This window comes from Magallana gigas, chromosome 3 (assembly GCF_963853765.1).
Source record: "Magallana gigas chromosome 3, xbMagGiga1.1, whole genome shotgun sequence".
In the NCBI taxonomy this organism is placed as follows: domain Eukaryota; kingdom Metazoa; phylum Mollusca; class Bivalvia; order Ostreida; family Ostreidae; genus Magallana; species Magallana gigas.
The window spans coordinates 27,812,787-27,838,929 of NC_088855.1; the positions used below are offsets into that span (position 1 = coordinate 27,812,787).

At 33.3% G+C, this 26,143-nt stretch overlaps 1 long non-coding RNA gene across 1 annotated transcript; it reads left to right on the plus strand.

The window, feature by feature from the left end:
- Window positions 1-15,877: 15,877 nt before the first annotated feature.
- On the plus strand, window positions 15,878-18,917 carry LOC136273758 (uncharacterized). Its single transcript, XR_010711990.1, has 3 exons — window positions 15,878-16,294; window positions 16,390-16,408; window positions 16,931-18,917. It is a non-coding gene; the product is annotated as an uncharacterized lncRNA (long non-coding RNA).
- The last annotated feature ends 7,226 nt before the right edge of the window (window positions 18,918-26,143 follow it).

Consider the following 26,143-nt stretch of genomic DNA (forward strand, 5'->3'; position numbering starts at 1 on the left):
TACCTTTGTACAAGAAGTTATCAATGACATTGATTGACCTTGCTATTGGCTGTTAAATATTTAATTTATATATCATTTTAAAGCCTGTGTTTAATATCAGATGTATACAACAAAAATATTCCTTAGTCCCAGTTGCATTCTTATCAACTTGATTCTTGGGAATTGAAATTAAAAAAAAAATTACTAAGTTAATTATTCTATTATTTCAGATATTTTTCTAATCACTTGACTTTTCGCATGTTGTCAAGTATGCAATTTATAATTTGTAAAATGTCAATAACTTTTTAACACTTTGTAGCAAAGTCCCGATTAGATTAAGATTCCAATTGAAAAAAACCCCAACTAAACTAGATAAATCTTCAAGGATCGTCAAAACTGTCAGTCAAATCCACAATCGGTTTACTTCAAAAGCCTGGCCGCGGAAAGAATTTTACAGATTGTTTAAGGAAAGTCTCAGAAACCTAAACAATTAAATGCGCCACCTACATGTACATATTGGTATGTTTATATATCTTTGTCTGTATATGGGGGGAATGTATGGCAATCAGTCACTCCCATTAAACTAAAATAACTCAAAAAAGCTTCTGGTCTCCTTTTTTAAGTTTGTCCTTCACCATTTTGTATTTTTCTTTGCCGTAAAAGCCGAGAAAGTTAACGGCGACATCGCCTCTGGTTCAGACAAAGCGTCTTAATAAAGGACGTTAAAATGCGTTGAGAAGACCCAGCTGTTGTCTCTCTTTCGTAAGGTAAGGACCTGAGCGATCGAGTGTCCTTGGGGGTCGTCGGGTCGTCTGTACTGATATTATCCAGCTTCCATTAACCGCTGCATAGTTTTATGAGATAATAAAGGTAAATTGTTACCGCGACCAGGATACAGTCTTTACAGGACCTTGTAGATCTGAATAGACTATACACGGCATTTTTACAATTAACTCTAGTAAAAACCTATTTAAAAAGTTTTGTAATTTTGATATCCTTAGCTCACCATTTCGACCTCCTCGCCATATGCTTGAGGTGGCAGGGGACAGTTTTTTTGATACAATTCATTGTAGCCAAGGGATGCATGTCTTCGGAACTCTGTAACTAGAATTTCCTCAGTTCCCATTCAGCACAAATACCTTTAATTCACTCTTTATAAGGCCAATCACCAATTTCTGAAGAAAATTATTAGTCAAAACCTGTAAAATTCTCTAGATACTGGTTTTTATGAGATTTTGACCCTTTCATATTTTGCTTATTTTTCATGATTTTTCAGCTTTTTAGACCTCCCCCAGCTAATTCCCTGCAGAGGGTTGACCTTCCGTACCGCGTGCATGTTGCACTATCACATGTCAGAAACTTACCGGTGTATAGTTTACAATGTCCCATCCACCTACTTTTCGTGTTATTTTACCTCCCGTCTGTAACTTGCAATTTCACAGTGAAAAGTCAGCACAACAGTCATAGCCGCAGGTTTCGCATTTTACTTCTGATTCTTATGTACCTAACATAAGGGGCCTACATATTGCATATCAATTTCAACAACAGACATCCCTCTAACTAATGATAATCATTAAAAATCATTTCATGAATTTTAGCAACACTCATAAGCCTTCAAGTACAGCAACTCTCAATTTTACAAAAATATTGACGGGTACTTTATTCGAAACTGTCCCTTGCTACCTGAGGAGGTTACCGTTTATGGAACAGGTGCCCTGTGATGATCATATATGAGTTATTTAAGAAATAAAGTACGAGTTTTCGTGAATGTTGCAGAATAACCTTTGAGGTCGAGAAATGTTGCTTTGAAATATAAAAGCCGAGGTGTTAGCCAAGGCTTTTATATTTCAAACAACATTTCGAGACTGAGGAGGTTATCCTGCAACATTCACGATATCTATTCTACTTACACTAAGTATTTCTACAGATCGTTTCTCCTAATGGATAGAGAGATGATCTAGGTCAATTTGACAGCTTTTCCGTGTAACCCCAACGATTTTGTTAGTAATGTTTTAATACACTTTACTTATTTATAAAATATCTTTGAATCAAATTCCTAATATTTTAAAGGCAAATTTAATACGATTATTACTACTACACATTATATATTTTATGTAAAAACACGCTGTGAAAATGTGCTAAGGAGGTTCTAGGAACAGCCGCATTGATCATTTGAGGCAATACAGTGCGTTTTTACTGGAACTAAAACGTGAAATTGGCATGGGTTTAAAACTTTTTACGGTTTGAAGTTGTATTTTCATGATCAGTGGGACACAAATAGGTATATCTGATCTGATAATTTACTGATGACGTTCGTGGTATATGGAGAATAATGTCCGCGGCATCTCTTTGATCTCGGCAATAAATACCTTATACTAATGCTTGAATGCTTAATATAACTCATATATTTCGAAGGAGTTTTTTGTATGTGCCCTTATCGTTTGAGGGGCAGGTTTCATATCCAGTTGAATAGTAGTCCTAACTATTTAAATTCGTATGTTTATTTAAGAAATAAGGTATCATTTTTGGATGTACATCGGGATATAAATACGGGTTGGTCACGTGATCAAATCCCATAAAGCCCGAATATGAATGAATAAAACTTGGTATAACAAAATACAGATACGTTTATATTTTATGCCTAAATTATGTTTTCATTACGATATCTAAATTGGTGTGTTTCAGCACAAGTCGATGAGTTTGTGAACATAGAAAAAGTAGTGACCTAGATTATTCATGCGCTTCTTTGACCTTTTTGACCCATAATGATGTTATGTAGGAATAACAGCGGATTGCGCGAACAGTGTTAATATATGAGAAAACATTTGCAAGTGTAAATATATATAGTTATATGTGTTGTTTATGTTAATACGGCATATTAAACTCTAAATTTTTTATAATAAAATATACATGTAGTTAGGACGATAGTAGCCCCATTTAGACAATGCATCGTCTAGGTGAGTTATGTAAATCTTGAATTACCTCTGTTTAATCATTACAAAAGGTATACTTCCTAATCTTTGAAAATGGAAAAAATACTTGAGATCTGCTATTTTTTCACACGACTAAACGAAATTCGACTATTTAGAATCTTATTGTTTGAAGTGGAGTGTAAACATACTCAGACACGATCCTTTGGAGTGGGGCCTCCAGCAGTTTCTCTGCCATTACATAATCAACAGGTACAAGATCAGATTGATATAAGATCATCCAGATGATCCATCACCCACATTTTCTCTCACCAGCGCTTAACCCCCCCCCCCTCCCCCTTCCTGTTATTCACATATTTACGTAAGGGTAAACAGTGGTGGAATGTTATCAAAATGGCAAATAACACACCTTGTTGATTCAACTTTGACAAAGAGATTCTTTTTAACCTGTATGATTCTGAAATCTTAAATAAAAGTATATTCAAATCTAAAACTAATAATGCTAATTTGATTAGTTTAATTAAAGGGCATATACAATTTAGATAATTATATGTTTGCTCAGTGTGAAAGGTACATGTGGCACACTCATTCGTAATTTAATGAGCAAAGAGCAGCACCCTAAAATAAAAAAAAATAAAAACAACTTATGAATCAAATTTCTGTCTGTGTCAGATTAGTATCAACTTAAAGAGGGGTGTTCCTCTGTTTTTGGGCAGCCATTTTGGGTCACCTCTCTTCTGGAATTGAAGCATCATAAATTCATATCTTATAATGCCAATCAAACTATATTAAATAAAAGAGTTAAGGAAAAATGATTCCATATTAACAGAGTTTACTATGGGACTATATTTTGTGGCGGAAGGTTTTTAAGAAGAAAATGAACATTTTTCATAACTTAGTTGTTTTAGAGTACCATCACTTTAGCTTCCTTATTTTCAGTTCAAACAAAATTTCCAGATAGTTTATCTTCATTTTGTTATAAAAAACATAGTTTTACAATTTTTCAATATTTCTATCGACACATATTGGCAAATTTAACTTATATTTCATGAAAGTCAAAAGAAAATTAATCCCAATTTTTGCCTCAAATTAACTTATTTCATGCCATATCTCAAATTTAACATAATAGACCCATACTTTTGGTTTTATTTTCTGGAATTTTAAGACAAGTTTATCATAATTTGAGAAAAAGTTTGAGACTTTTAAATAAATTTCATTACATGTTGAATCGTTAATGGATACAATTAGCGTTTTATAAGTGCAAACAGGTCAAAATATCAAATTGTGACATTTTTCTTTACGATAATTTTATTTTTATTTATTTTAAATAGTATATTAAATTTGTGTTTGATGCCATGGTTCATTCCGAAATTAAATTATAGAGGGAAAAGCGATTTATATGCAATCTGCACTTTCAGTGCAGAAAGGTCATATTAAATACACTGTAGGGCCAAATGAAGCATATAGAACCCAATTTTATTTTGAATTTTGGTTAAGCTCTGTTTGTAAATTTAAAAAAAAACACTTCAGAAAAAAAGTTTAAGACTTTTGATCGCAGGAGCCAACGTCCTTAAATCACCTAGAGTGAGTTAATCATGCATCGGACACATGCCTTGGATCTGACAACTATGGTTATAAATATACAAATAAATATGCATCGTAAAATGACGTCAAATACGCCATCTTTGAAAATTTAATTACAAGGATTTTAAAGAAAAGTATTATATAGGCCTATTTAAATGTTATCCATTTGATTTTGAGTTAGTGAAAATGCACCCTCTACCTAAAATGATCAGAAAGAACTAAGTTTTGAAACAAAATTTACTTAAAATAAGTCTTAAAAAATTGAACAATTGATGTCAAGGTCATTTTGCTCCATATATTCATTTCACTATGTATTATACACGAATTATCCATGCATCGGACTGTTTTCTGGAGTGCATGATCTTGTCTAATAATTAATATGTTAATTGCCCATTCCTTGTGATATACTTTGAATGTCTCGTGAAGGAAAAATTTAAAAAATAAGTGATGCAAACATTTTCCTCAAACCACTTAAGGACGTTGTTTACTCAGGGTTTGAGTTCTCAAATCCGGATTGTTAAAAAGTTCAATTTCATGAGTAAAATTTGTTTTAAATACAGAAAGTATCTATGAAATGAATTATTATTGACATAAAAACCGATTTTTTTCTTCTAAATTATGGAATTAGGCTCTGACAAAGTTTGACTTTTAGCAAAAAAGAGGAAATTCGGACTAAATTTTTTAGATTTTGTTTTCCACTGAAATATTTTTGGTAGTACTATAATATTTAAAGTTAAGATTTTATTTGTTAGTCAACATAATTTTCCATATTTTCTGTTGGTTTTATCTTGCTTTTTCGTTTAGATAATCGTATGGCACACACTACAAAAATATTGAAAATGCTTAAAAATGATAAAAGGCACCTTATCTCAAAATTTTGATCATTGACCTCATATAAATTTTATGCCATCAGAGAAAGGTCTATTTATTGAGTAAAATACCATAAATGTTTTAGCATTATCATCATTAAGTTTTTTGTTATTTTGAATCAAAAATGGGTAGCAATTTGAAAACTAATAGAGGAAATTCGGACTAGAATATCTATAAAAATTGTGAATGAAAACTTAATGCTTTCTATCTATTTAATGTCACTTCCATTCATATACTGTATTTCATTTGTTAAAGAATTTTAAAAAGTAATTTGTATTATTTTCTAAATTAAGAAAATCTCAATCTTTTTTCTTTTCTTAAATTTTCAAAAAATATTCAATGGCCATTAACTCAAAAAGTAGGTCATTGACCTACTTTTTTGAAAGTGAAGAATAACACTACCATGTAAGGTCTAAAACACACAATAGTTGGTTTTTCATTATCATCAATGGAATTTTTGTTCATTCTTAGTAAATGTCATCCTTAAAATTCGAGTTTTATGGATACTACCTTTTTAATCCAAAGTTCTTGTAGGCGCTGGCACGATAAAGAACCCCTCATGACAAATATTTCCTGTAAACAGAAGCACAAGTCTAAATTCCTGACTGAAGTTTCGAGTATTTAAATGAAAAGAAACCTGAATAGCAATATTGAATACATTTATTTTCCGAGCCTCTCTATTTTCACATTAAATCCAAAAATTTGGTTGTTTTAAATCTCTATTGTAATATTGTCCGATCCATGGTGAAATATCATTTTCAACACTTCATCAATTTGCTATTTTTAAAAAAAGTTTTTAACAATTTCACAATTGTGCTTCAATTAATTAAGAAAGGGGAAAACCTGTAATTTCCAAAACAAGTTTCATTTATATTTGGACTAAAATTGATGTGTGATAAAAGAAACAAGAGGCCCATGGGCCACATCGCTCACCTGAGGAACAAGAGGTATGATAAAATCAGCTCAATGGAGTCATAATACAAACTATCTGGACAATGTACAATAATTCATGTAAATCCTGTATAAATAAAATCCATTTTCCCCTGGATATTCTTATGTTTATAATCATTAGTCCCTTTTCTAACAGGATGATTTTATAGTCATATCATATGTTGAGTATTGCAGATCTAAAAAAGATCCCTAACAATAGTTTATATATGGGATATAAACGTACATCAAACTCTGAACCTTCTCGTGAGGCCAAAGAATTGTCCTGGGGCCAAAGTCTTAACAATTATAAAGAATCATCTGGCTGATTAGTTTCTGAGAAGATTTTTAAAGATTTACCCTATATATTCCTTTGTTAAACTTTGACCCCCCCCCCCCATTGTAGCCCCACCCTACCCCTGGGTATCATTATTTTCACAACTTTGAATCTACACTACCTGAGGATGCTTTCACACAAGTTTCAGCTTTCCTGGCTGATTAGTTTCTGAGAAGAAGATTTTTAAAGAATAACTCTGTTTATTCCTATGTAAAACATCGACCTCCCATTGTGGCCCAAACCTACCCCCAGGGGTCATGATTTTCACAAATTTGAATCTACACTACCTGAGTATGCTTCCACACAAGTTTTAGCTTTCCTGGCTAATTAGTTTCTGAGAAGAAGATTTACTGTATATAATCATATGTTAAACTTCGATCCCCCATTGTGGCCCCAACCTACCCCCAGGGGTCATGATTTTCACAACTTTGAATCTACACTACCTGAGGATGCTTCCACACAAGTCCCAGCTTTGCCGGCGAATTAGTTTCTGAGAAGAAGATTTTTAAAGATTTACTGTATATATTCCTATGTTAAACTTCGATCCCCCATTGTGGCCCCACCCTACCCCCGGGGGTCATGATTTTCACAACTTTAAAATTTACACTACCTGAGGATGCATCCACACAAGTGTCAGCTTTCCTGTCTGATTATTTTCTGAGAAGAAGATTTTTAAAGATTTACTGTATATATTCCTATGTAAAACGTCGATCCCCTATTGTGGCCCCTCCCTACCCTCGGGGGTCATGTTTTTCACAAATTTGAATCTTCACTACCTAAGGATGCATCCACACAAGTGTCAGCTTTCCTGGCCGATTAGTTTCTGAGAAGAAGATTTTTAAAGATTTACTTTTTATATTCATATGTTAAACTTCGACCCTCCATTGTGGCCCCACCCTACCCCCAGGGGTCATGATTTTCACATCTTTGAATCTACACTACCTGAAGATGCTTCCACACAAGTTTCAGCTTTCCTGGCCGATTAGTTTCTGAGAAGAAGATTTCTTAAGAGTTACTCTATATATTCATGTTAAACTTCGACCCCCCATTGTGGTCCCATCCTCAGGTGAGCTAAAAAGGTTAAGTTTACAATTCAATAAGTGGGTTTCTGGAAGAACAGATTTTGAAAATTTTCGTAATAAATATTGACAATTTTTTATACTTTTTTAATCTTTAGCTTTTAAGATCTGTGTACAAACATAGAATTGTGAGCAAATCTCTGTATCTTGCTTATAATTCGAAGCTTAACACTCAAATATGGTTAGTAAATAGAAATTGTAAACAACATGCACTACATGTATAACAAATAAAGAAAACAATTTATTTTTTCGAAATAAATCATATATATATACATGGATATACCTACATATTTCCGTAAGTGATATCAAACTCTATTTAAACTGAATAAACTAGAGAAAATGCCGAGCATCTCAACAAAACCTATTGCATTAATGTACCATTACGCAAAAGATAATGCCGAATTACCGATAGAATGAATTGTATTTCAGTACCCCTACATCAGACTTTGCTTAATATGCGCAGGTAAACAGTTAACGTAACTGTTTGATTTACCGAAGTCTCTGATTGATTTGATACGAAAAATCACGAAATACAGACGATAGTTTCCAGGTTACAAAGCATAAATAATGAAAACGAAACGAAAATCAGAACAAGCTAACACCAACGTCATGTGTGAAAACTGTCAACGCATTGAAATATTTAGCCTCAATTTACTTCACAAAATCGGCACCAATATATTTTTCATGTTTCAAAACTTCCCTTCATACGCGAACTGTTGCACAACAAGCAAATTCATCATAGTCAGATCGACCCTTTTTCGTATAATGTCATGGCTGCTTTAAACAAAGAACCTCGTTTTAGAAGTATGGAATACGAGTCTTGGTAAAATGGGTATGCAAACCCGGGCCGTGGCAAAATAAATGCCAGGGCAGATCGGCAATCGTCAATTCCAAATACGCATTATTTTGCAGCAATATCTACAGCGAATACAAATATACTAGTCCATCAAATATCCTGAAATTTTAATGAGATTGGCAGATTAATAACTGCCAATCTTTTGTTTTGCCCAGGCCAAGTCTTGCCTACCCATTTTACCGGATGCCGAGCCCGATTGAAATACGCCTTTCCTTTATTATTATTTTCGTAATAACTTCGATTTGAAACAAAATTACACCTTAATTTTTGCAATTTATATTTTCCTTCCCATAAGGATAATTTATGCTAAACTACGTTGAATTTGCCTTGGTAGTTCTTGAGAAGAAGATTTTTAAAAATGCACCCCCCTTTTTCTACAGTTTCAAGGTTTTCTCCGCTTTGAATACAGATCGGACTTTAATTTTTGCAATTTATATTCGCCCTCCCATAAGGATGCTTTGTGCCAAATTTGGTTGAAATTGGATAAGCAGTTTTAGAGAAGAAGTTCAAAATGTAAAAAGTTTACAGACGGACAGACGGACGGACGGACAGACGGACAGACGGACGACGGACAAAATGTGATCAGAATAGCTCACTTGAGCTTTCAGCTCAGGTGAGCTAAAAAACCCAAGGGTGTCCGATGCATGTTGAAATCACCCTCTTTGGGAGGTTTAAAGCACTCGTAAAATTGTTAGGGTTTTTTTTTCTCTCGAAGAAACGTGGATGTTGTGATATTTGAAATGGAGACTACACCTCTGAAAACGTATTTATTTATAATTTAGATACCAGAAACATTCACAAGTTATATATTTATATTCATTAAAAGCGGGCATATATAAAAAAAAATATAAAGGTTTTTTTTAAATAAACTTTTAAAAGTTTGATTCTGATTGTTAATGCTTACGTTTGATGATGCCAATAAAATAACAAAATATTATTATGTTCGTTCACTCCGACGAACTCAGAAATTTGAAGTTCCATTCAGTGACAGCTAGCTGTGCAATCATACATGTACAAAGGTATACAACCCAAATTTTATGATCCCAGTTCATATATATATATATATATATATATATATATATATATATATATATATATATATATATATATATATATATATATATATATCTTTGATGAATTACTTCCTGTTAGACTTTACATTGGCGGATTTAGAGAAAGAAAAATGTGATCAAAGTTTAATACTGGTTGTAACACGCTTTCTGATTGGTTAAAAAATTATTTTATATCGTATAAAGAATGTTGCCTACGTTATAGTAAGACTTAAGTCAAAAACGTATCAATCCGCCAGGTTATGCTTTATAAACTGCTGATTAGTTTTATACGATATAAAATGGTTTGGAACAGTTTTCGCTTTTTTATAAACTGCTTCGCATATGAGTCATTATCAAAAAACGCAGAAATAAAATTTAAGAAAAATCAAGAATTTTCTTGTGTTGAAAAATAATTTTTTTCAATTGTAATAATAAACACATATCTGAAGAATACAAAAACACTTAACTCCCACCTAGAAATTATTTGATTTCTGAGTAAAACACAATCAAAGAACTGGTCATACTTAAATGTTGTCCTTCCTGTTACACTTTAGAAAATACAAATTTTAATAAATTGAAGCAAAACAATATTCCAAAATTTCTTCAGACAATATTGTGAAAGCATGACAAATAAAGGACCAGTAACATTTTTTCAATGAAACAGAAGCAAAGTACAAATTACAATAATATTATAGAAAATTTTCAAACAGGTAAACATTTTGTTTGTTATTTTCACAATTTTACAGAATAAAAAGATAAGTATCAAGCTCAATGTGCTTATATTTGATTAGAAATGAAACTTTAAGCATATGTGTAGACCCAAACCTAAAAGAAATATACACAAGCAACATACTTTTATATTTATGGTGCTGTAACAGGAAAGACAGCCTCGCAACAGGAAAGACAGTACGTTGTATTAAACAAGTCTCTCCTGTTACAAAGTTATAATTCTGATTTAAAGTTGATTGATAGTAAACTTAGCATCAATCTCACAGTTTGGAGTCAATTAATATGCTGTTAAAATATAGATTAACCTTACACAATGCCATTAAATACTATGTTAAAAGCTTTATAATCTTTACAGTAAAACATGTAACAGGAAAGATTAAAATAAGCAACAGGAGGGACTTCTTGTGTACATTCAGATCAAAATCTTCATTAGGTAAAACACTGACTATAAAAAATCCTGAAAATTTACTAAGGTGTTCCTAATATATAATGACATTTGTGAAGAAGTAAAATATATTGAAAAATATAGAATAACAATTGAAAAATGTTTACAACTGTAACAGGAGAGACTCCTAATAACACAATCTGGTCAGTAGTGGAAATTGATGTTGATATTTAAATTAAATAGATTTATTTCTGATTACTATGTAAAATACAAAAGAAACAAACTTTTCCTATAAGAATATTGCCTAAGAAAATATCAACTTTTAAAGAAAATGAAGTAACAGGAAGGACAATGTAGAGTAAAATAAAAAGATTACATTTAACAGAGTACTTAAAGCATTGGTTAGCTTTATGTATGACTAAGTACTGTAGGCTGTCTCACTTTTCTGTAACTTTTTTTTTAGATGCTGTCGGCTAGGGGGGCTTAGCCCCCCCCCCCCCAAACTTCTTTTGCTGAGTTAGACCTAACTATTAGGCACATAGCATCATAGAGGGTTCAGCGCCCCCACTTTTTCTCGCACCAAAGATAATTGTTCCTAAATTAACCTTAAAAGATTGATGGCAAACTTCCGGAAAAATCAGCATAGGTGTCGGAACGGGGGGGGGGGGGGATTAGCCCCCCCCCCCCACTTTTTTTGCTGAGTTAGACCTAACTATTAGGCATATAGCATCATTGAGGGTTCAGATTGAGAAGTTGGGTATACACCCCCCCCCCCCCCCCCAAGGGATCAGGAATTCCATGATTCGGGGAAAAAAATTTCGGTAGGTAAGATTTTTTGTTTGGCAGTATAGGTATACTCCCCCCCCCCCCCCCCCCCCCCCCACCAAAAAAAAAAAAGGTCTAATTTAGCAAAATAGGATTTTCATGATTTTGGGAATTAGTTTTTTTTTCCTCAATATTTCTGAGAATTAGTCTAGCCCTGCCCCCCCTACTTTTAATTTGCTTCCGACGCTAGTGGTGGGTACTCCCATCTAACTGTTCTGGCTCTGGAATGATGGCCAATATGTTATCCAGAGTATACCAGCATTCATCAACACTTTTTTTGGGCCAGAAGAAGCAATTGGTTTTTTTTCTACCAATTTGGTGCATACAAGAGACATCTATGTCCTCATATCATAAAAATAGTTTACTTAACTGCAGATCAAATATTTTGATTAAAAGGTGGGAAAATTATGTTGCTTGAGAAACAATTTATTGTCCTTCCTGTTACACTGAATTAAAATGCCTTAATATATTTATACATAATCACTAGATATTGAATTGATTTTTAAACAACTGAGATATAATTCAAAAACATATAGGCTAATTTTTATCATGGATTATATATAATAATCAGCATGATTATGCTTTAAAGAAAAATACAATCATTAATTGTCTATCCTGTAACAGTCCATGTCTTTCCTGTTACAAAAATATATTTTGACATCATTTACTAACAAAATGTATCTGTTAGTAATAAAAAACAGAATATGAAATAATTGTTCACAAAAAATGATATGAAAAATGTTTTGACAAGTGAACAAATATTCATAGTTCTTCTGTTATTATAAAAATTAGTACGTACTATAACAATGATATATCTTTCCTGTTGCAAAATCACTTCTTATGTGATAACATAAACTATTAAAACAAAAATCCTCACTTAAGGTTAATTTATTGTACATACTACTTTATTGAATATTTTATGAAAAATTATTGCAAAATAAATATTGAAAATGTCTTAAAATCCTCATTTTATATAATACTAGTCTTTCCTGTTCTTAAAGTTGTCTTTCCTGTTACAAATTTACATGTAACAGGATGGACAATAACAGGATAGACAATTACTCTATATATGGTTGTTTGTTTCCCTTCCTGTCTACCATACAATGTTGATGATGCAGTAGTTTGAAACAAAATTGTTAGGTTACTTTGTAAGAAAAGTTAACACATTTTACCTTCATGTCTAAGTCAATTTTCAATGTAACAGTAAGGACTAGGTTTTTTTCTACGGAGTAAATCATACTTACATTTGGGACATTTTCCTCAAACTAATGAACTTCAAAAAAATAGTGCCAACAACTTGGCTTCATGAAAATGAAACTGAGGCTGGTTAAAAGTATTGAATCCAAAAAGGGTCATTCTAAATATTTCTATTTTCTGTTTTTACATTCTCATAACAGGATAGACGAAAACTCTTGTGACACACATTTAAGTCTTGATATTTCTTAATACAAGTACATTTACAAAACTTTTATTGTTTGAAATGTACTTCTTAAGAATTGTGTAAAGCATACATTTAAAAAAATGAGAGCAAAATGTACTGGATATATTTATAAACCACATGAAAGTGCAACAAAAAGAGTGTGTGACATAGCAAAACATGCTAATTTGGACATTAAAAAAGGCAAATTTTCTTTAAACTTGTCATGCAAAAAGAATTTAAGTGTTTTGCTAACTGCAGAATATTGTGTGGTATATATCAATGTACAAATTTATATTATTTTTCATTGATATAATTTTTTATTGACCCGTGACCAAAATTTTGGCGGATTTTGAGAATGACTCATATATCGTATGAAACTAATAAATATTGAATTCATTCCTTAAATAAAAAATTGTAGTACTACAATAACAGTTAATCAGTTTTTGTTGCTATTCGTCGATCATATGATATGTAAAGTATAGCTAGAATAGCTCAAAGAATGCCCCCCCCCCCAAAAAAAAATGGGAACTTTCGGAGCCTTCGCCCCTTGCCCCCCCCCCCCCCCCCACCCCCAAGGGCTTTTGCTCGCTTGACACGTACACTTGGGGCCTCAAGGCAACCCTCAGACCCCCGGCCTTTTGGGTCCCCCTTTCAACAAATCCCGAATCCGTCACTGCTTTACTACAGAACAATGCTAAAGTTAGTGATATTGTAACTGTGAAAATTGAAATCGTTTGCCAACAGTTTTCCAAGCAAAAAAAAAATGAAATGTAAAGCAACTATTTGCGTGCAGGTTTGCGCGAACATGAATATGTGTAGACGCCAATATTAATAATATGGATGTGAAATAAATAAAAGGTTGCTACATAAATTTACATGTATTTCTATTTAAGGATTTTTTTTTAAAAATTGCAAAAAAACCCCCATTCCTTATACCTTAAATTACTGAGACTCTATGTTTACATGCAGGAATATTTTGTAACTCATTGAATTTAAAAATATTTCGCTAATAATCAGAAAACAAACAGAGAACGAGTTTTGATTCAAAATTTGTTACAATTTTCTTTTATTTGCTATCTTTTTCCAAATTCATATATAGATACTAATATGCATTTAAATTTCAGTATTCTCAAAAATGATCTCAAGATCTCTCTTTTTCTCCAGTTGCTTTCATCGTGATATTAATGAAATATAAAAACAAACAATAAATAAATATGAAAAAAAGATTGAATCTAAATGGATAATGAATTCAAATACCGATAAATTACAAGAGACGACGAAAAAAATCAGATAAATCACCAATACAGGGAAATTATTATTAATTTCAAAACAAATACAAGCCTTTAGCAGGAGTTGAACAATTTAGCGGAATCCAAAGAATCTGACGAATCGTCGGCCAATCGATAATCTTTTGTTTTCCTTGGGAGGAGCCTAAAATAAATTAAAAAATACGGTTTTATAAATAAAACATTCCACATTAAATTTAAAACATAAGAGTTCAATTCAGTAATACAATAAATAAAATAGTGTTTGACATCAAATACCTCGCTTTCATAAAGATTTCTAACATAATTTAAATTAATACCCTGCCAAATTTGCAATGTTTGTTGAAAAAGTTCGTCCGGTGAATTGATCATGTGTATTCGTGATTGAAGTTTTCTTTTAATATATAACCAACATTTTCTATAATATTTAAGTCCGGAGACTGTGCAGGCCAGCTCATGTTTTTAATTCGATTTCTGGCGACGAATTCCTGAGTCAAACGGGACCGATGCACTGGGGCGTTGTCGTCTTGGAAAAGGTAACTCCCATCTGGAAAATGGCGACCTATAACAGGCCATAGGTTTGTGTCCAAGATCTCTGAATTTATATTCCCTTTAACTCGACACAAAGTCCAAACACCGTTAAAACACAGGCAGCCCCAGACCATAATACTGAACTTGCGGCCATTTTGTCTCCGGCTTTTTTCCACACATAGACACGGTTATTTTCACCGATACATATTTGAGATTCGTCGCTAAATATTACTTTTGACCACTGATTTCTTACAGTCCACCACCTCTTTTCTCTACATTACGAAAGGCGTTTCTTTATGTTGACAGTTTTGATCACAACTTTTTTCCTGTATACACCTCTATAAAATCCATTTTCTTTCAATCGCCGTTTGATAGTCTTTTTAGATACGGACGTTGGTTTATTTTCGTTAAATCGTGCTGTTATTTCTCCTAGTGGAGCCAGGCGATCCCTGTTAACGATCCTCTGTAGCCTCCGATATTCCCGATCGCCAATGGAACGGGTTCGGCCCGATCTCGGCCGGTTTTCAAGTGACCCGGTTCTTTGAAATTTACCAATAACTCGGTAAACAGAAGCTAAAGATATGTTGACACTTCGTGCAATGTCTATCACTTTTTCTCCATTTGAATAAAGCTCTACGATGACTTGTTTCATGGGTCGTGAAATTTCTCGACGTCTCGCCTCCATTTTGTTTACACCGATAGAAAGACAAAATTACCTTGAGCAGACGAAAAAAAATACGTCACAGGCACGTGACACATACTAAGCTATTTATACTTCACGGGGATTTCCAAAGTTTAAAACCGCAAGATTTTGCGATATGTTATAGCGACGCCATTTTTTTTTCAAGACTTGTGTCCCCCTACTGTACATGTATCTTCATTGAACAATTATCCCTTTCCACTCAGAAAAATTCACAGGAACGAAAACAGATTTCTTACGGAGATTTATATAATGGGGAATGTTTACATCTTTTCTCCATTCGGAATACACTCGGAATATATCGCGCAATTTTTTAACGTTATCATCCGGGCTTATTAATGGCTGTTGCAATGCAAAATATCCGTAGACTTTCAATTTCGGGATGTGTATTGAAACGACAACCAAACCTCGAGTCCCTAGCAAAAAACGTTTCAGGTATGTGCATAAAACAAACTCCTATTAAGTCTTTAATGCATGTATAAAATCAAAATTTAACAATCAAATTCGAAAACATTGTTTATTGTACATTACATCATGTAACGTGTATCATTGTGTGCCAGCTACAGGAATTTCTAAATTCAAAAGATGGTACAGATTGAAAAAAATGTATATATTAATTATTTTTTAACATTACGTGCTGATACTTCAACATTACATGCTGATACTTTAACATTACATGATGGTACTTTAACATTACATGCTGATACTGGTGTTCCTGATGGTTTGTCGAGCAAAGATGGGTTATTTAATGATGTTATCATGTGGATGGAGAAGAGAAATTTACTATTTCTGAATGCAGATGTGGAAGGAAAATACTTTGCTCAGGTAATGATGCATGTATAGATAAATATATAAGTTACAAAAAAATTGATGATAAGAGTTTTTCTTTTTTATAAACTTTAATGGTTATATATTTTCAGTGAGAATCCAGCAAGTCAGGTACAGTCAAATATATACAGTGGTGTATGAATTACCTTAATATTAAATTATAAATCATCTATGCATATAGTTCTCTATGCTTAAAAATGTGACACTGACTCTGGGTGGTATAGCTTTTAGTACACACAATTTCCTTTCACCTTTAATATCACTTTAATATAAACATATTCCTGTCTTCATATAAAGAATTGTCTGCTTGCACGTTATTAAAATTGTAGTATCACCATAAATCATTCTATATTTCACTCTGTCGCTGTAGCATTCACAGCATTAATACTTGGTATTGTGTGATTGTGTTATATTTTTCTGATATTTAAGAGAAACAAAAATTGACTCAAAAGATGATGTTTTGAAGTTGAATATGTCAAATATCTTTATAAAATATGTCTGGCATATGCTGAAATATGGTGCTTTTCCCATTAACTCTTGTTTATTCTAAAATCGGTGTGTTACCCTTTTTTTCAATTGTTGCATGCTACAGCAAAGATACAAGAGAGTAAAAAAAATCATAATTTATTTTAGGTCTTGACAAATGCCTTGTGGTACATAACAAACCAACATGACACCATAAATGACAGAGCCAGAAGGGAGAAAGAAGTATTGGGAGTCCCACCAGAATTTGACAAGTTCAAGAACTACAATGACCTAAAGAAAAAGAGACAGAAACTTGGAACCCATGAAGCTACACAGATGAAGACACACTCAGAAATTTTATTGTCTTTGTGTAGTAAGCCTTATATGAGAAGTTCACCTGCATGGGAACATGACATAAAACATTTGTCAGAGTGTATACTATCTTACAACACATACTTGAAAAAACAGAATGAGAAAGTTCAGTTTAATCAAAATTTAGACCATCCAGTTCGTCAGGTATCAGAAGATGTTAGTGTCAGGTGTACTTTGAAAAACTTTATTGGAATCCGTGAAGAATACAAGCGTATTGACAAAGTTGTTTCCTTAGCAGATTTTAATGAGCCAGTATTTTTTGTTGAAAGAGAACATTTATCAAGTCCTTTTCAAAGTTCAATGCAGAGACTTTTGAAAACTTACAGTTATCTGTCAATGTTGACATGTACAAATACAGTCCTGGTGGAAGCATTGCTACAGTATACTGTTTGATTAAAGTTCAAAGTAACAGAATTGAGAGTGACAAATGTTCACAGATTGCATCTAACCTTCTGAAAATTAAGCAAAGATTTCCTGAATACCACACCAGAGAAATGAAATGAAATTTTAAGCAAGGGTGAGAAATGTTGCTTGTGTCCAACCAGGTCTGTTAGATACCATATATAAAGAACTCACACTAGATGCATCCAAAGAAGCACACCCAATTACCCTGCAGAGAATTCGCATGATATTTTTGGGAGAAACTGGACTTTTACCTGATCTCAGAAAACTCAACCCAGGAAAACCATCAGGGCAGTATGATTTATTCTTTGAAAAGCTGGGAGAAATTATTGAGGAGTACACAGCGGCAGATGATAGGAGACACAACATCTCTCACATGTCAGAGATTTTGTCCATTAAAGATTTAATTAATCAGACCGAAGAACGATGCCCTCATGACACACTAATCCCATCTGCTGCACTGGTACGTTTACAGTTCTGCCCAAGAAACCCTTACTCTCATGCTGCCGTGACCTGCACATCAAAAATTCCAGTTCAATATAAAATTCAAAGACGTCAATTACGTATTTCTCACCCTGACGACCATTACTGCAATGCTTTATTTAAATATGAAAGATCATTAGCAGTGGAGCTTGGAAAGAACTGTGTGCTTTTTTTTGTGATGACAAAGCCAAAGTACAAATAGGAGAACCTGATGTTCCTATGTCAACTGGGGTACGTGGGAAGAAATCAGTAGCATTAGGTAATACTACACTTGCTGCTACTGACCATGATTTGCACCACAAAGGCAGCTTAACACCTTCTGTATATATGCAATGCGATGTGCCAGGAAGCATTGATAAACCTTTTTACAGAGGAAAAGTCACTGTGGTAGTCAACGATTCAGTGTTTCAGTCATCAAGCCCAATGAGACATGCTACAACCCTACTTAAACAAATTTAGAAACTACAGGACAAACCAAAGGTTGTTCTTAAATTCAGAGATGGTGGAACAGATCATCGAACCAACTTAGGACATGTTATAGTATCAGCTATCTGCCTGTTTAAAGAACTGGACTTGGATTTGTATGTAGCAGCCAGGTGTGCTCCTGGTCAATCCTGGATAAATCCTGCAGAAAGGGTCATGTCTATATTGAATATAGGACTTCAGAACTGTGCTTTGTCAAGAGAGAAAGGGTCAACAGAACTGGAAAAAACACTTTCTAAATGCACATCAATGGAGAGCATCAGATCCAAACATCAGGAATTTGGAGAAGAATGGGAAGCTTCTATAGAGCCCGTACGAAGAACAATAAAGAATCGATTCATAAAACTAGCGTTAAAGGATCAACCTTTCCAGATCATGTGCCCAATGCAGGAAAATGAAATTGACTATTTGTCAAGGCACAACATGGACAAGAAAAAGCTTGTAAAAAGTCACACAAGTAAAGTTAAGGAATATAACGAGTGGGTGGCTGTTCACTGTAGACTGAGACACTACAGTTTCCAGATCAGAAAGTGTGATGACATTGAGTGGTGTTCCCCATCACAGGCGAATTGTAGTTGGCTACATGATCCAGTTCTTGATGTCAATGGTAATCACTACAAAAGCTTTGAAAGAAGAATGGAGTGGTGGAGACAACAGAGGATGACAGACCTGCACTGATTAAAAAACCAGAAGAAGCAGGACCAGCCCTACCAGGAAAAAGGATTAAAAGAAAGATAAAAGAACAGACGTAATTACGAATTTAGTACCAGAGGACCCACTTTTACAGGGTGAAACAAGTGTTTTTACAGCACAAAATGCTAGATATACAACGATGTGTATCGAGTGCGACAAACCTAGATTAATATATGGCAAAAGTAAATTAACAGAGCGACAAAAAGTACAACTTGCTCTACTTTTGTCTAGTTATGATTTCACATGTGGAAGTCCATTGACACCACCACAGCATTCCTTGCATGGTAAACTTGTAACAAAAATGAACATCAACTGCGGAAGCGCAATGGAGATTGCATACTATAGTTCTTCAACTGGCAGAAGAGACATCTGTTATTACTGTGGCGCTACTGAAGCAGAGACAAACATGGAGCTAAAAAAAGAATTTAAAACAGTCCTACCACTATGTCAAACTTGCAAGGACATGGGACGACAAGTCACTACCTTACGACCCTATGGCAAAAAATAAAAAAAAAATAAAAACATTATTAGCTTATTTTTGCAAGCGATAGATAATATTTTGTAGAAAGAACAATTGTGACAAATTTCATATAAATGTTAATTTTATTTCAAATGATTCAAGATATTGAAGTACATGTACTTTTAAAAAAACCCAGAGATATGTTGAAATTGAATGTTTTTATATGTTAACACATGTTTTCATATATATAAAAATATAAAGGATTTGATATTGTGAATTTATGACACTGTCTAAATTTCAAGGAAGGATTTAAAAAAAGAAGAAGAAGGATTTAAATTCTGAATGTCACATATTGTTATAGAACTTTTGATTTGTAATGTTTGTATCTGCCTTGTCATCTTCATAAGAACTTTGGAATATTACCATTATTTATATCAATAACTCTTTTGGAAAATAGATCACTGTTTCTGTGATATAGAGATCTTTTGACATTGCTGAAAATGAGAGAAATGAAAAATTACAACAATATAAAACAATGTTAATTTTGTTGTCTGCTGTTTTTAAAATTCAAAAAATGGGATTAAATATGACACAAACATTCTTATGATTTTATATTTGTATATGTGTTCTCGCGCATAAAAAAATATGATAAAACAAAAAAAATCCCTACCTACCTAACCTAATTTTCTCATCAGTGTTACCCTAAACACACAATTTTTTTTTAGGCCTTAGTATAAAACAAAATCTAAAAAATTTAATCCGAATTTCCATTGTTTTGCATTTCAATAATGAAGTAAAAATATCAAATGTCATGTCAATAACAATTCATTTCATAAATATGTTTTGTGTTTAAAACAAAATTACTAATGATATTGAACTTTAAAAGAATCCGAATTTGAGAACTCAAACCCTGAGTAAACGATGTTCTTAAAGACGTATTTTTTTCTCTCCATTATACATAATGACGACTGGAAGCTACGACGAACAAACCAATATAGTTTAAACACATTTTCAAACATATGTCTATCTTTCAAAAAGTTTGGATGTTCAGGTCCTTGTTGTTTCTGAGATCTCGAGGGAATAAGGTTTTTTGTCGCGGGACAGGAAACGGACAACCAAAAAAGATATTTGAAAAATGAATAAAACGCCAGGAGATATTATCATGGATCTATTATTCTTAAAATTTTCAGGAATTATATCCAGTCATCTCGGAGTTATTCCGCCGACAAAAAAGGGGGAAAATAGGATGAAAGAAAAAACAGTACACTCACTTTAAGGTCTTCCGTTGAAAACGAAAAACCTTAATAAGAAAGAAGGAAGGAAATGAAAGAAAGAAAGAAAAACGATACAATCACTATAAGGTCTTCCGGTCGAAACAGAAGTCCTTAAATAGAAAGAAAAAACACTACAATCACTATAATGTCTTCTGTTGGAATCGGAAAACCTTATAATACAAAATTAATAAAATTTCGAATAATTTTAACAATTGATGATTATGTATATACATATCATATTGAGTAAATTGAATCATATGCGGTATTTCTGTAACAAACAAAGATCAAATTGTCCATTTTAATTTACTTTAATTTTTGTTGAACCAAGTCATCGATCCATATTGGCAACAATCTAAAAACAGGTTTACATTTTATAGAAAAACAGGTAAGTAAATTGATTAGTAAAGCAATGCCATTTTATGCTACGTTTTTAAAATTTTTATAATTTATTTGTTGATTCAAAATAAGTGCAGTTCTGTATTTTGTTGCATTCTGTATTTTGTGGTATGGTCTCTGTCTCAGTGATAGTTGATAAGACTGTAACGCCCCGTGTAGGTCCCCCACAACGTGCTGACAGATCCCCAGTATCTGCCACGAGATGTCTCTGTCATCTATGGGTACGTATCTCCCATCATCATAAAGGAGCAGTTTTTGTAGGTTTGTCAGTGACTGTAGACACTGGGACCGGTTACCTAGTCTGTGGTTACATAACACTCTTAACATGTCAGTCACTACATAGGGTGTGATATACAATGTTGGGTTACCATTTTCTACGCTTGCTTTCTGTTCTAAAACAAGTTCCTGTATATAATAAATATCACCATGAAGACATACATTGTTTACCCAAGCCTTCTTCATACGTTTAGACAGAGACCAATCTGCCACAGATTCATTGTACCTTTCTCGGTTCACTGTGTAACACATGGTATAGGGCTGTGTGAGTCTCGATATAACCAGAGCTGTAACATGGAGCGCCTTTCTATATCTACATGTTCTGTAATAGTACATCGCAAGATACAACAAACAAGACACATTACCCACCCTACATGCCAGCTTTAACAAGTTACCAATCAGTCTGTCTGATCTGTAGACTCTCTTATTTATACTGTCTGTTGAACTATTGAGATATAACAATGCTGACTGAACTAAAACATCAGCTGTGCATTTCTGTAATGTTAACGTCTTATATTCTGTAAGTGATTGGTTTGACAAAATTAATATGAATCTCAGAATACGACAGTTTTTCCCTATGTCGTTTGATGAAATGTCCATTACGCTATAGATTTCCTTTCTGATACAAACATCTGTATCTGCAGCACTCTTGAAATGTCCCAGCAGTGGTTTCATTCTGACAAGGTTGTTACATATAACTGGTTCAATAATTTTTCTGACCGTCGGACTAAGTAGCAAACAGGTTGCGCCTATTTCGTAGTACCCGTTTAGTTGTTCTAAGAGACAATCTCGTGTGCGTGTACCTTCAACTGTGGACAATTTGCTGGTAAACATGTTGTTTTGTGGAATGAAAAAATTTGGCAACACACCTCGTTGGACGCAATGTAACAGATATTTGAAGCATTTCCAGAAACAATCCAGTAGGTAATTTGGACACCATGTGATATTTCCTATTTGTATTAGCCAGAACATTGTTGTTTTCATGAAATATGAACACAGGAATGGTTCCTCTATGTCGCGATTGACGACTTCCGTTAGAAACAGTTTTAAAAGTCCGTAACAAAGAAATTGTGTGTGATTCATGGAATAAACTAGTTTTTGTTCTGCCTGCGAAAAGGATAATCTCCAATCAAGTTCGTTTTCATCGGCTGCTATTTTATTTCCGACAGGCACAAAATGGCAACCCTTTGTTAGAATATCATTAAACACGTGGTTTGGGGGCCAGTTATGCAGAGTACATCTTTTTTTCCAATAACACGTTAACCGTGACCAGTAGGAACTATGAAAACAAAGAACATAATCATTTTCTTTATCACCAATGAAACCGTTTGCACAAGGACCATGTCTTTTTGTATTATTGAAAGATTTATGGCCACTAATCATAGTCAACATGATTTGTCTCCACCTTAAACTTGATAAGTACATCCCGTCACTGGACTGAACAATTACGAATTCAATACCGCTACCCCGTGCTGACGTCAGAAGCTGTAGTCTGACAAACCCCGGTGGTGTACCAGTGTCCTCCATGAGAATAATAGTATGTTTTGATAAATCGTACACACTGGACTGTGATAAGTCGGCTATCACTTTATGATTGGTAGACCAGAGCATCGTGTCTCTATCAGAAGAGTTAAACCTAAAACCTTCCCTATAACTACCACTGGTCATATCTCTCATACCTGTATGTCTATGTGCAGCCTTTTGCATCATTTCCTCCATATCCACCACCTCCCTCCTAACGGTCACTTCTGTCGGTGACCCTATGTAACCACACAGACCCACATATAGGGCCTCGGACATTCGGCAATAGTCAGACATCTCGTGAATTACACTTTTTTCTCCTTTTTAAACATCCTAAACGAGCGAAGCAACGAACCTTTTATATTTGTTAGGTTCTCAAGTGTTCTATACTTTTTTACAAACTCGCAGTGACATTGTTTTCAGACTTGAATCGTTTCTTTGTAACTAAAATTTCTAGCCTAATAATAAACATGGAAATTCTGGCCTGTTTTCCGTGAATGTCTATTGTTGCTTTCAATGCATTGAAAGAGATGTCAAGAAAGATTTTTTGCTTCCTTATAGTACGTGTACCTAGGGACGTCTATACGTCCTTGATGTAAAATAAAGACAGATTTTCGTTACTATAACAGGAGAGAATTGTTTATACAAAATTTATATAATCTTTTTAGTAACAATTTTATAATAAAGTTGTATGATAATTATCTTTAAGTTTAAGCGTAATGATTATAAGATATAATCTTTGGAAACAATAACCAAAGCACATTGTTAAAAAAATCTATGCAAGTAAAAGTAAGTTGTAAATTAAGGCAATCATAAAACTGCACTAACTTTATTAACTCTGGGATGATACTTAAGGCACTATCAATGCATAAATTTACATTGAATTACCGAGTTAAAGACTTGTCCTCTTTTTCTTCGTTTTTTTGGAAGAAAATTTTTACGCCATGTTATAACAGATAACTTAAAGGAATGCAATTTGATATGCCTCGGGTTATAATGCTCAACATTCTTTTAGCACAGCGAAAAATCTCTTTCTACATGAGTTTTTGTACTTTAAAAAAACTGTCATATTTAAGCCCTTAAACCCCCAAAGTTGCCCCCCACGGATCATAATTTGAATATTGTACTCTTCTATCTAAACTAAAAACCGAAAAGAAGTCCAATATTTCTAAAACGATAGGAGATGGAAAGAAGTTGGCGCTTACAATTTTGTATTATCATTACATGAAGATTTTATTTCCTAAATGGCTTAGTTTATAATAAAAAAAAATTAATAAAGATATAAAGATACAAGGGCTCTTTTGATAATTAATATTTGTATTTAGCTTGTATAAGCCGGAAGTAAAAAATCAGAAAGTTCAAAAGAGCTCGAGGACATACATGTACGGGAGATCTACACGAATGCGATAAATATTTAATTTGATCTTAATACATATGTTTTTTGAATTTATTCATCAGTTTTCAAAATAATATCCTTGACGAAACTTTGGCGAGAATAATAAAATATAAAGACCGGACTCTTGTTTTTATAGCAACTAAAAGGTCTTCCGTTTCTTACGTATTGCATGTATCTGTAAAATATTGCATTTCTCCTGTAAAAGGAAAATGGATACAATATATTTTGTAAAGGAATTTTCCAGTAGTTATTTCTTTTAATACAATAAGTCAGGGTTTTTTTTTTTACATCCTTTGACGACCGGAAGTTACGCCGATCAAACAGAACATGGTTAACATAATATCTTCACTTATTGTTCTGTCTTTCCTCAGAGTTTGGCTGTTCAAGTTTTTGTAAGTTTTAAGAACTCGTTGAGAATAGGTTTTTGTCTCGGGACTGGGAACGGGAAAAAGGAAGTTATTAAATAAAAAGATTTTTTAGTATATTTGTTATTTAGTATATTTGTTCATCAGACTGAATGAAATGTGTAAAGAAAAAACTAAGCGTATTGAAAACTTCATTTGTTTGATCGCTTTCGGAGAAAACGGAAGTAAAAGACGACACAATGAAACCCGTTTAACACATCTCTAATCAAATTTAAAGAAAGCTACCTTAGATATTTGAGATGTCACGTCGGAAGTAGAATTCTTCTACTTAATTAACCAAGTGTAGATGATCTAATGTATTTTCATAACCGAAATGTTACTTCCATTCTTAATAACAAAATATCTAAAAATTAGTTCTTAGAGTACTTCCTGTGACGACCGAAATCAACCAAAATAGTTTAAACACATTTACACAGTCTAAGAGATCTAATATGTTTTACGGTGCGACCGTTGGGGCGAGCGCAGCATGTGATCAAACAATGAATTATGATAAATTAATAAAAATAAAATTAAAAACGTAAATGAATTTGATTGCAATATAAAATAAAACATACCTATTTTTTCCGTAAATTTACATTATTCATAGTTCATATGTATTTATTTATTTATAAGTAGAACAATAGTTCAATCTCAGATACAATGTTGTTAAATAATAAAGATTTTAATATAAATGTTCATTGCACTCTATGTTCTCTGTTAAAGTTATTGAACGTACATCAGTTCATCCCCCTTTTTGCAGTATACATTTTTTCTTAAACTGAAAATAAAGAACTGAACTGCTAAAGAGCTGAAGGATTAGAATTTTCATGGTTTTGAGAAATATCCTTTTTTTTCTTTTTGCTTGTAAAGATTTTTTGGATGAGGCTGCCATCCACCCACCCACCCCCCTTTAAAAAAACCGATGCTACGTGTATGTTCCTGGAAATTAACGTTACCGTAATTATAGTGAATAAAATAAATGTTAGCATTCATTCAAATGAGTGCAAGTTACAACTGTTTCCTATATCTGAAGAAATGTCCGCATTCTAAAGCTTTCCAAGATTTTGAGAGAATTTTCAACAGATTTACAATAACTTCAGGGTCCACCGCCATAAAACATTCTTAAGTCTGAGAATGTTCTCAAGTCTGAGAGTATTCTCAACTCCTCAATCGAAGTAATCCCTTGGAGTCGTTGGATGACTTTGAAATCTACCAGCGCTA